Below are 11,925 nucleotides of genomic sequence, written 5' to 3'. Positions count from 1 at the left end.
TAAAGTACTGACTAGGCCAAATATCTGTAAAAAGCAGGTCTGAACCATGAGTTCTGACACAAACTGGTACAACTGTCACTTTAAATCAGATGAACAAAATGGAGTCTATTAGTTTTGTATAGAAGGCTACAAAGGTTATACAGAGTTCTTAAGATGGTGTGAAAAGTATGTGAAAACTATTGCAACAGGGAACAGGTGTCTCAGAAATGAGATGTGAAAAAAAGAACTTGTTCCCAAAACATACTGATAAGCCCGCGTGGGAACGTATCATCTCAGAAATTGAGAGCTAGGTTTCCCACCATTGACTTCTATGGAGACTTTGTGTATAAAAGAGGGGACAATTTGCCATAGCTTTGGTATCCGCCCCAACGCTTCTCTCAGACGGCAGGGCTCTGTCCGGTTGTACCAAGAATCTGTCTGCTGAATGTACCTGATTAAAGTCTGATGCCTGTACTTGTACCAACTTGAAGACTTGTCTTTGGGTAAGAAATAAAATGTATCTATCTATTTAAACCTATCTCTGTCTTTATTCTATCTTCTCTTTACCTTACATTTAGCTTACAAGGCAGATCACATACACTCAGTTTCTGGAGAAAGTTAGACAGAATTTTAATAAGCATTATCTGGGAACATAAATGGCCCAGAGTATACCTAGATCCAGGAAGACAGAAAGCAGTAGTTATGGGAATTAGAATTCTATTACAGCCCCTAATGCAAACCCAGAGCAGACCTCCTTGTGATTGGGTGACAATGGAGGTTGAAGAAACCACACAGAACCTGTTATGTGAAATAGGTATCTTTAGTCCCCCGTGTGATCTGGAGTCAGAAAGAGGTCCAAGAGGGGGAAATTAAAACAAGGGGTAAGGTGAGTTCCTTTTGGATTTTCTGGGGGGTCACCCACAATGGTGGCGAAAAGTCATGGAAACCTTACCGATGAAAAGGAGAGGGAAGTAACTGGAATCAAGTAACTTGCTGAATCTGAACAGAGGTGGTTTTACCACAGAGTGATGCTGAACGGATAAGGTGAGTCCGTTTTGGATTTTTTCTGTCAACTGACTGGAGACTTAGATCTAGGGCATGCACTCAATGCGGTTTAATTCCATTTGCAACCAAGGAGGCGGCTCAACGGCCTAGTTAGTGAAGCCATGGATTTGGACTGAATTATGAGCTGAGGAGGCAGATACAGAGGCTCAACGGCCTAGGTTTGGAAGGCATGGACCTGGGCTGAATTACAAGCTGGTCAAGGTGTAAGTAACAGTGTGCCTCAGGGACCTATCCAGCCTGACCCACTCTGGCTCCGCTGCATGTTTGCTATGCGCCATCCATGTTATAGCGGAAAGACACATCTTCTTTAAAATATCCAATCACCCAAGCCTGGCTAGCTCAGTCGGTAGAGCATGAGACTCTTAATCTCAGGGTCGTGGGTTCAAGCCCCACGCTGGGTGGTTGCAGACCTTTTAACAGAAAGAAGGTTAAAAAGAAGCAGATAGTTGGGGGTCACCTTCAATATTGGCCAAAAAAGTCATGGAATCCTTACTGATGAAAAGGAGAGAGAAGTAACTGGAATCAAGTAACTTGCTGAATCTGAACAGAGGTGGTTTTACCACAGAGTGATGCTGAACGGATAAGGTGAGTCCCTTTTGGATTTTTTCTGTCAACTGACTGGAGACTTAGATCTAGGGCATGCACTCAATGCGGTTTAATTCCATTTGCAACCAAGGAGGCGGCTCAACGGCCTAGTTAGTGAAGCCATGGATTTGGACTGAATTATGAGCTGAGGAGGCAGATACAGAGCTCAACGGCCTAGGTTTGGGAGGCATGGACCTGGGCTGAATTATGAGCTTGTCAAGGTGTAGGTAATAGGGTGCCTCAGGGATGTATCCAGCCTGACCTATCTGGGTTCTGCTGCTGATTTGCTCTGCGTCATCCATGTTATTGTGGAAAGACACATCATCTTTAAAATATCCAGTCACCTAAGCCTGGCTAGCTCAGTCGGTAGAGCATGAGACTCTTAATCTCAGGGTTGTGGGTTCAAGCCCCACGCTGGGAGGCTACAGACCTTTTAACAGAGAGGAGGTTGGAAAGAAGCTGATAGGTAGGGGTCACCCTCAATGTTGGCCAAAAAAGTAATGGAAACCTTACAGAGGGAAGTAGCTGGAATCAGGTAACTTGCTGAATCTGAAGAGGCGTGGTTTTACCACAGAGAGATGCTGAGTGGATAAGGTGAGTTGCTTTGGGATTTCCTCTGAGACTTAGATCTAGGGCATGCACTCAATGCGGTTTCATTCCTTTTGCAGCCAAGAAGGCGGCTCAACAGCCTAGTTATTGAAGCCATGGATTTGGACTGAATTATGAGCTGAGGAGGCAGATACGGAGGCTCAACGGCCTAGGTTTGGGAGGCATGGACCTGGGCTGAATTACGAGCTGGTCAAGGTGTAAGTAACAGTGTGCCTCAGGGACCTATCCAGCCTGACCCACTCTGGCTCCGCTGCATGTTTGCTATGCGCCATCCATGTTATAGCGGAAAGACACATCTTCTTTAAAATATCCAATCACCCAAGCCTGGCTAGCTCAGTTGGTAGAGCATGAGACTCTTAATCTCAGGGTCGTGGGTTCAAGCCCCATGCTGGGCGGCTACAGACCTTTTAACAGAGAGGAGGTTGGAAAGAAGCTGATAGGTAGGGGTCACCCTCAAGGTTGGCCAAAAAAGTAATGGAAACCTTACAGAGGGAAGTAGCTGGAATCAGGTAACTTGCTGAATCTGAAGAAGGGTGGTTTTACCACAGAGAGATGCTGAGCGGATAAGGTGAGTTCCTTTTGGATTTTCTGGGGGGTCACCCACAATGGTGGTGAAAAGTCATGGAAACCTTACCGATGAAAAGGAGAGAGAAGTAACTGGAATCAGGTAACTTGCTGAATCTGAACAGAGGTGGTTTAACACAGAGAGATGCTGAGCGGATAAGGTGAGTTCCTTTGGGATTTCCTCTGAGACTTAGATCTAGGGCATGCACTCAATGCGGTTTAATTCCATTTGCAACCAAGGAGGCGGCTCAACGGCCTAGTTAGTGAAGCCATGGATTTGGACTGAATTATGAGCTGAGGAGGCAGATACAGAGGCTCAACGGCCTAGGTTTGGGAGGCATGGACCTGGGCTGAATTATGAGCTTGTCAAGGTGTAGGTAATAGGGTGCCTCAGGGATGTATCCAGCCTGACCTATCTGGGTTCTGCTGCTGATTTGCTATGCGTCATCCATGTTATTGTGGAAAGACACATCATCTTTAACATATCCAGGCATCTAAGCCTGGCTAGCTCAGTCGGTAGAGCATGAGACTCTTAATCTCAGGGTCGTGGGTTCAAGCCCCACGCTGGGTGGTTGCAGACCTTTTCACTGAAAGGAGGTTAAAAAGAAGCAGATAGGTGGGTATCACCTTCAATATTGGCCAAAAAAGTCATGGAATCCTTACTGATGAGAAAGAAGTAACTGGAATCAGGTAACTTGCTGAATCTGAAGAGAGGTGGTTTAACACAGAGAGATGCTGAGCGGATAAGGTGAGTTCCTTTTGGATTTCCTCTGAGACTTAGATCTAGGGCATGCACTCAATGCGGTTTCATTCCTTTTGCAGCCAAGAAGGCGGCTCAACAGCCTAGTTATTGAAGCCATGGATTTAGACTGAATTATGAGCTGAGGAGGCAGATACGGAGGCTCAACGGCCTAGGTTTGGGAGGCATGGACCTGGGCTGAATTATGAGCTTGTCAAGGTGTAGGTAATAGGGTGCCTCAGGGAGGTATCCAGCCTGACCTACCTGGTTTCTGCTGCTGATTTGCTATGCGCCATCCATGTTATAGTGGAAAGACACATCATCTTTAAATCCTCCAGTGACCTAAGCCTGGCTAGCTCAGTCGGTAGAGCATGAGACTCTTAATCTCAGGGTCATGGGTTAAACCCCTATGCTGGGCAGCTGCAGACCTTTTAACAGAGAGGAGTTTGGAAAGAAGCAGATAGGTAGGGGTCACCCTCAATGTTGGCCAAAAAAGTCATGGAAACCTTACAGAGGAAAAGGAGAGGGAAGTAGCTGGAAGCAGGTAACTTGCTGGATCTGAACAGAGGTGGTTTTACCATAGTGAGATGGTGACGGGGTAAGGTGAGTTCCTTTTGGATTTTCTGGGGGGTCACCCACAATGGTGGCGAAAAGTCATGGAAACCTTACCGATGAAAAGGAGAGGGAAGTAACTGGAATCAAGTAACTTGCTGAATCTGAACAGAGGTGGTTTTACCACAGAGTGATGCTGAACGGATAAGGTGAGTCCCTTTTGGATTTTTTCTGTCAACTGACTGGAGACTTAGATCTAGGGCATGCACTCAATGCGGTTTAATTCCATTTGCAACCAAGGAGGCGGCTCAACGGCCTAGTTAGTGAAGCCATGGATTTGGACTGAATTATGAGCTGAGGAGGCAGATACAGAGGCTCAACGGCCTAGGTTTGGAAGGCATGGACCTAGGCTGAATTACAAGCTGGTCAAGGTGTAAGTAACAGTGTGCCTCAGGGACCTATCCAGCCTGACCCACTCTGGCTCCGCTGCATGTTTGCTATGCGCCATCCATGTTATAGCGGAAAGACACATCATCTTTAAAATATCCAGTCACCTAAGCCTGGCTAGCTCAGTTGGTAGAGCATGAGACTCTTAATCTCAGGGTCGTGGGTTCAAGCCCCATGCTGGGTGGTTGCAGACCTTTTCACTGAAAGGAGGTTAAAAAGAAGCAGATAGGTGGGTGTCACCTTCAATATTGGCCAAAAAAGTCATGGAATCCTTACTGATGAAAAGGAGAGAGAAGTAACTGGAATCAGGTAACTTGCTGAATCTGAAGAGAGGTGGTTTAACTCAGAGAGATGCTGAGCGGATAAGGTGAGTTCCTTTTGGATTTTCACGGAGACTTAGATCTAGGGCATGCACTCAATGTGGTTTAATTCCTTTTGCTGCCAAGGAGGCGGCTCAACAGCCTAGTTATTGAAGCCATGGATTTGGACTGAATTATGAGCTGAGGAGGCAGATACGGAGGCTCAACGGCCTAGGTTTGGGAGGCATGGACCTGGGCTGAATTATGAGCGTGTCAAGGTGTAGGTAATAGGGTGCCTCAGGGATGTATCCAGCCTGACCTATCTGGGTTCTGCTGCTGATTTGCTATGCGTCATCCATGTGATTGTGGAAAGACACATCATCTTTAAAATATCCAGTCACCTAAGCCTGGCTAGCTCAGTCGGTAGAGCATGAGACTCTTAATCTTAGGGTCGTGGGTTCAAGCCCCACGCTGGGCGGCTGCAGACCTTTTAACAGAGAGGAGGTTAGAAAGAAGCTGATAGGTAGGGGTCACCCTCAATGTTGGCCAAAAAAGTAATGGAAACCTTACAGAGGGAAGTAGCTGGAATCAGGTAACTTGCTGAATCTGAAGAGGCGTGGTTTTACCACAGAGAGATGCTGAGCGGATAAGGTGAGTTCCTTTTGGATTTTCTCGGAGACTTAGATCTAGGGCATGCACTCAATGTGGTTTAATTCCTTTTGCTGCCAAGGAGGCGGCTCAACAGCTTAGTTATTGAAGCCATGGATTTGGACTGAATTACGAGCTAAGGAGGCAGATACGGAGGCTCAACGGCCTAGGTTTTGAAGGCATGGACCTGGGCTGAATTACGAGCTTGTCAAGGTGTAGGTAATAGGGTGCCTCAGGGAGGTATCCAGCCTGACCTACCTGGTTTCTGCTGCTGATTTGCTATGCGCCATCCATGTTATAGTGGAAAGACACATCATCTTTAAAACCTCCAGTGACCTAAGCCTGGCTAGCTCAGTCGGTAGAGCATGAGACTCTTAATCTCAGGGTCATGGGTTAAACCCCTATGCTGGGCAGCTGCAGACCTTTTAACAGAGAGGAGTTTGGAAAGAAGCAGATAGGTAGGGGTCACCCTCAGTGTTGGCCAAAAAAGTCATGGAAACCTTACAGAGGAAAAGGAGAGGGAAGTAGCTGGAAGCAGGTAACTTGCTGGATCTGAACAGAGGTGGTTTTACCATAGTGAGATGGTGAAGGGGTAAGGTGAGTTCCTTTTGGATTTTCTGGGGGGTCACCCACAATGGTGGCGAAAAGTCATGGAAACCTTACCGATGAAAAGGAGAGGGAAGTAACTGGAATCAAGTAACTTGCTGAATCTGAACAGAGGTGGTTTTACCACAGAGTGATGCTGAACGGATAAGGTGAGTCCGTTTTGGATTTTTTCTGTCAACTGACTGGAGACTTAGATCTAGGGCATGCACTCAATGCGGTTTAATTCCATTTGCAACCAAGGAGGCGGCTCAACGGCCTAGTTAGTGAAGCCATGGATTTGGACTGAATTATGAGCTGAGGAGGCAGATACAGAGGCTCAACGGCCTAGGTTTGGAAGGCATGGACCTGGGCTGAATTACAAGCTGGTCAAGGTGTAAGTAACAGTGTGCCTCAGGGACCTATCCAGCCTGACCCACTCTGGCTCCGCTGCATGTTTGCTATGCGCCATCCATGTTATAGCGGAAAGACACATCTTCTTTAAAATATCCAATCACCCAAGCCTGGCTAGCTCAGTCGGTAGAGCATGAGACTCTTAATCTCAGGGTCGTGGGTTCAAGCCCCACGCTGGGTGGTTGCAGACCTTTTAACAGAAAGAAGGTTAAAAAGAAGCAGATAGTTGGGGGTCACCTTCAATATTGGCCAAAAAAGTCATGGAATCCTTACTGATGAAAAGGAGAGAGAAGTAACTGGAATCAAGTAACTTGCTGAATCTGAACAGAGGTGGTTTTACCACAGAGTGATGCTGAACGGATAAGGTGAGTCCCTTTTGGATTTTTTCTGTCAACTGACTGGAGACTTAGATCTAGGGCATGCACTCAATGCGGTTTAATTCCATTTGCAACCAAGGAGGCGGCTCAACGGCCTAGTTAGTGAAGCCATGGATTTGGACTGAATTATGAGCTGAGGAGGCAGATACAGAGGCTCAACGGCCTAGGTTTGGGAGGCATGGACCTGGGCTGAATTATGAGCTTGTCAAGGTGTAGGTAATAGGGTGCCTCAGGGATGTATCCAGCCTGACCTATCTGGGTTCTGCTGCTGATTTGCTATGCGTCATCCATGTTATTGTGGAAAGACACATCATCTTTAAAATATCCAGTCACCTAAGCCTGGCTAGCTCAGTCGGTAGAGTATGAGACTCTTACTCTCGGGGTCGTGGGTTCAAGCCCCATGCTGGGTGGTTGCAGACCTTTTCACTGAAAGGAGGTTAAAAAGAAGCAGATAGGTGGGTGTCACCTTCAATATTGGCCAAAAAAGTCATGGAATCCTTACTGATGAAAAGGAGAGAGAAGTAACTGGAATCAGGTAACTTGCTGAATCTGAAGAGAGGTGGTTTAACACAGAGAGATGCTGAGCGGATAAGGTGAGTTCCTTTGGGATTTCCTCCGAGACTTAGATCTAGGGCATGCACTCAATGCGGTTTCATTCCTTTTGCAGCCAAGAAGGCGGCTCAACAGCCTAGTTATTGAAGCCATGGATTTGGACTGAATTATGAGCTGAGGAGGCAGATACGGAGGCTCAACGGCCTAGGTTTGGGAGGCATGGACCTGGGCTGAATTATGAGCGTGTCAAGGTGTAGGTAATAGGGTGCCTCAGGGATGTATCCAGCCTGACCCACTCTGGCTCCGCTGCATGTTTGCTATGCGCCATCCATGTTATAGCGGAAAGACACATCTTCGTTAAAATACCCAATCACCCAAGCCTGGCTAGCTCAGTCGGTAGAGCATGAGACTCTTAATCTCAGGGTCGTGGGTTCAAGCCCCACGCTGGGCGGCTACAGACCTTTTAACAGAGAGGAGGTTGGAAAGAAGCTGATAGGTAGGGGTCACCCTCAATGTTGGCCAAAAAAGTAATGGAAACCTTACAGAGGGAAGTAGCTGGAATCAGGTAACTTGCTGAATCTGAAGAAGGGTGGTTTTACCACAGAGAGATGCTGAGCGGATAAGGTGAGTTCCTTTTGGATTTTCTGGGGGGTCACCCACAATGGTGGTGAAAAGTCATGGAAACCTTATCGATGAAAAGGAGAGGGAAGTAACTGGAATCAAGTAACTTGCTGAACCTGAACAGAGGTGGTTTAACACAGAGAGATGCTGAGCGGATAAGGTGAGTTCCTTTGGGATTTCCTCTGAGACTTAGATCTAGGGCATGCACTCAATGCGGTTTCATTCCTTTTGCAGCCAAGAAGGCGGCTCAACAGCCTAGTTATTGAAACCATGGATTTAGACTGAATTATGAGCTGAGGAGGCAGATACGGAGGCTCAACGGCCTAGGTTTGGGAGGCATGGACCTGGGCTGAATTATGAGCTTGTCAAGGTGTAGGTAATAGGGTGCCTCAGGGATGTATCCAGCCTGACCTATCTGGGTTCTGCTGCTGATTTGCTATGCGTCATCCATGTTATTGTGGAAAGACACATCATCTTTAAAATATCCAGTCACCTAAGCCTGGCTAGCTCAGTCGGTAGAGCAGGAGACTCTTAATCTCAGGGTCGTGGGTTCAAGCCCCACGCTGGGTGGTTGCAGACCTTTTCACTGAAAGGAGGTTAAAAAGAAGCAGATAGGTGGGTGTCACCTTCAATATTGGCCAAAAAAGTCATGGAATCCTTACTGATGAAAAGGAGAGAGAAGTAACTGGAATCAGGTAACTTGCTGAATCTGAAGAGAGGTGGTTTAACACAGAGAGATGCTGAGCGGATAAGGTGAGTTCCTTTTGGATTTTCTCGGAGACTTAGATCTAGGGCATGCACTCAATGTGGTTTAATTCCTTTTGCAGCCAAGGAGGCGGCTCAACAGCTTAGTTATTGAAGCCATGGATTTGGACTGAATTACGAGCTAAGGAGGCAGATACGGAGGCTCAACGGCCTAGGTTTTGGAGGCATGGACCTAGGCTGAATTACGAGCTTGTCAAGGTGTAGGTAATAGGGTGCCTCAGGGAGGTATCCAGCCTGACCTACCTGGTTTCTGCTGCTGACTTGCTATGCGCCATCCATGTTATAGTGGAAAGACACATCATCTTTAAAACCTCCAGTGACCTAAGCCTGGCTAGCTCAGTCGGTAGAGCATGAGACTCTTAATCTCAGGGTCATGGGTTAAACCCCTATGCTGGGCAGCTGCAGACCTTTTAACAGAGAGGAGTTTGGAAAGAAGCAGATAGGTAGGGGTCACCCTCAGTGTTGGCCAAAAAAGTCATGGAAACCTTACAGAGGAAAAGGAGAGGGAAGTAGCTGGAAGCAGGTAACTTGCTGGATCTGAACAGAGGTGGTTTTACCATAGTGAGATGGTGAAGGGGTAAGGTGAGTTCCTTTTGGATTTTCTGGGGGGTCACCCACAATGGTGGCGAAAAGTCATGGAAACCTTACCGATGAAAAGGAGAGGGAAGTAACTGGAATCAAGTAACTTGCTGAATCTGAACAGAGGTGGTTTTACCACAGAGTGATGCTGAACGGATAAGGTGAGTCCGTTTTGGATTTTTTCTGTCAACTGACTGGAGACTTAGATCTAGGGCATGCACTCAATGCGGTTTAATTCCATTTGCAACCAAGGAGGCGGCTCAACGGCCTAGTTAGTGAAGCCATGGATTTGGACTGAATTATGAGCTGAGGAGGCAGATACAGAGGCTCAACGGCCTAGGTTTGGAAGGCATGGACCTGGGCTGAATTACAAGCTGGTCAAGGTGTAAGTAACAGTGTGCCTCAGGGACCTATCCAGCCTGACCCACTCTGGCTCCGCTGCATGTTTGCTATGCGCCATCCATGTTATAGCGGAAAGACACATCTTCTTTAAAATATCCAATCACCCAAGCCTGGCTAGCTCAGTCGGTAGAGCATGAGACTCTTAATCTCAGGGTCGTGGTTTCAAGCCCCACGCTGGGTGGTTGCAGACCTTTTCACTGAAAGGAGGTTAAAAAGAAGCAGATAGGTGGGTGTCACCTTCAATATTGGCCAAAAAAGTCATGGAATCCTTACTGATGAAAAGGAGAGAGAAGTAACTGGAATCAGGTAACTTGCTGAATCTGAAGAGAGGTGGTTTAACACAGAGAGATGCTGAGCGGATAAGGTGAGTTCCTTTTGGATTTTCTCGGAGACTTAGATCTAGGGCATGCACTCAATGTGGTTTAATTCCTTTTGCAGCCAAGGAGGCGGCTCAACAGCTTAGTTATTGAAGCCATGGATTTGGACTGAATTACGAGCTAAGGAGGCAGATACGGAGGCTCAACGGCCTAGGTTTTGGAGGCATGGACCTAGGCTGAATTACGAGCTTGTCAAGGTGTAGGTAATAGGGTGCCTCAGGGAGGTATCCAGCCTGACCTACCTGGTTTCTGCTGCTGACTTGCTATGCGCCATCCATGTTATAGTGGAAAGACACATCATCTTTAAAACCTCCAGTGACCTAAGCCTGGCTAGCTCAGTCGGTAGAGCATGAGACTCTTAATCTCAGGGTCATGGGTTAAACCCCTATGCTGGGCAGCTGCAGACCTTTTAACAGAGAGGAGTTTGGAAAGAAGCAGATAGGTAGGGGTCACCCTCAGTGTTGGCCAAAAAAGTCATGGAAACCTTACAGAGGAAAAGGAGAGGGAAGTAGCTGGAAGCAGGTAACTTGCTGGATCTGAACAGAGGTGGTTTTACCATAGTGAGATGGTGAAGGGGTAAGGTGAGTTCCTTTTGGATTTTCTGGGGGGTCACCCACAATGGTGGCGAAAAGTCATGGAAACCTTACCGATGAAAAGGAGAGGGAAGTAACTGGAATCAAGTAACTTGCTGAATCTGAACAGAGGTGGTTTTACCACAGAGTGATGCTGAACGGATAAGGTGAGTCCGTTTTGGATTTTTTCTGTCAACTGACTGGAGACTTAGATCTAGGGCATGCACTCAATGCGGTTTAATTCCATTTGCAACCAAGGAGGCGGCTCAACGGCCTAGTTAGTGAAGCCATGGATTTGGACTGAATTATGAGCTGAGGAGGCAGATACAGAGGCTCAACGGCCTAGGTTTGGAAGGCATGGACCTGGGCTGAATTACAAGCTGGTCAAGGTGTAAGTAACAGTGTGCCTCAGGGACCTATCCAGCCTGACCCACTCTGGCTCCGCTGCATGTTTGCTATGCGCCATCCATGTTATAGCGGAAAGACACATCTTCTTTAAAATATCCAATCACCCAAGCCTGGCTAGCTCAGTCGGTAGAGCATGAGACTCTTAATCTCAGGGTCGTGGTTTCAAGCCCCACGCTGGCTGGCTACAGACCTTTTAAGGGGGAGGAGGTTGGAAAGAAGCAGATAGGTAGGGGTCACCCTCAATGTTGGCCAAAAAAGTAATGGAAACCTTACAGAGGAAAAGGAGAGGGAAGTAGCTGGAATCAGGTAACTTGCTGAATCTGAAGAGGGGTGGTTTTACCACAGAGAGATGCTGAGCGGATAAGGTGAGTTCCTTTTGGATTTTCTCGGAGACTTAGTTCTAGGGCATGCACTCAATGCGGTTTAATTCCTTTTGCAGCCAAGGATGCGGCTCAACAGCTTAGTTATTGAAGCCATGGATTTGGACTGAATTACGAGCTAAGGAGGCAGATACGGAGGCTCAACGGCCTAGGTTTGGGAGGCATGGACCTGGGCTAAATTATGAGCTTGTCAAGGTGTAAGGAACAGCGTGCCTCAGGGACCTATCCAGCCTGACCCACTCTGGCTCCGCTGCATGTTTGCTATGCGCCATCCATGTTATAGTGGAAAGACACATCATCTTTAAAACCTCCAGTGACCTAAGCCTGGCTAGCTCAGTCGGTAGAGCATGAGACTCTTAATCTCAGGGTCATGGGTTAAACCCCTATGCTGGGCAGCTGCAGACGTTTT

At 47.3% G+C, this 11,925-nt stretch overlaps 11 non-coding genes across 11 annotated transcripts; all 11 read left to right on the top strand.

The window, feature by feature from the left end:
• The first annotated feature begins 1,372 nt into the window (after positions 1-1,372).
• Positions 1,373-1,445, top strand: TRNAK-CUU. Its single transcript has one exon. It is a non-coding gene; the product is annotated as a tRNA-Lys (tRNA).
• A 532-nt stretch (positions 1,446-1,977) lies between these two features.
• On the top strand, positions 1,978-2,050 carry TRNAK-CUU. Its single transcript has one exon. It is a non-coding gene; the product is annotated as a tRNA-Lys (tRNA).
• Positions 2,051-2,560: 510 nt separating this feature from the next.
• TRNAK-CUU lies at positions 2,561-2,633 on the top strand. The gene has a single exon. It is a non-coding gene; the product is annotated as a tRNA-Lys (tRNA).
• Positions 2,634-3,300: 667 nt separating this feature from the next.
• On the top strand, positions 3,301-3,373 carry TRNAK-CUU. The gene has a single exon. It is a non-coding gene; the product is annotated as a tRNA-Lys (tRNA).
• Positions 3,374-4,651: 1,278 nt separating this feature from the next.
• Positions 4,652-4,724, top strand: TRNAK-CUU. The gene has a single exon. It is a non-coding gene; the product is annotated as a tRNA-Lys (tRNA).
• A 520-nt stretch (positions 4,725-5,244) lies between these two features.
• On the top strand, positions 5,245-5,317 carry TRNAK-CUU. Its single transcript has one exon. It is a non-coding gene; the product is annotated as a tRNA-Lys (tRNA).
• A 1,274-nt stretch (positions 5,318-6,591) lies between these two features.
• On the top strand, positions 6,592-6,664 carry TRNAK-CUU. Its single transcript has one exon. It is a non-coding gene; the product is annotated as a tRNA-Lys (tRNA).
• Positions 6,665-7,197: 533 nt separating this feature from the next.
• Positions 7,198-7,270, top strand: TRNAK-CUU. Its single transcript has one exon. It is a non-coding gene; the product is annotated as a tRNA-Lys (tRNA).
• Positions 7,271-7,790: 520 nt separating this feature from the next.
• Positions 7,791-7,863, top strand: TRNAK-CUU. The gene has a single exon. It is a non-coding gene; the product is annotated as a tRNA-Lys (tRNA).
• A 667-nt stretch (positions 7,864-8,530) lies between these two features.
• Positions 8,531-8,603, top strand: TRNAK-CUU. The gene has a single exon. It is a non-coding gene; the product is annotated as a tRNA-Lys (tRNA).
• A 1,284-nt stretch (positions 8,604-9,887) lies between these two features.
• On the top strand, positions 9,888-9,960 carry TRNAK-CUU. Its single transcript has one exon. It is a non-coding gene; the product is annotated as a tRNA-Lys (tRNA).
• Positions 9,961-11,925: the final 1,965 nt, after the last annotated feature.

This window comes from Microcaecilia unicolor, unplaced genomic scaffold (assembly GCF_901765095.1).
Source record: "Microcaecilia unicolor unplaced genomic scaffold, aMicUni1.1, whole genome shotgun sequence".
NCBI classification, from domain to species: domain Eukaryota; kingdom Metazoa; phylum Chordata; class Amphibia; order Gymnophiona; family Siphonopidae; genus Microcaecilia; species Microcaecilia unicolor.
This window is presented reverse-complemented; position numbering and strand designations above follow the sequence as displayed.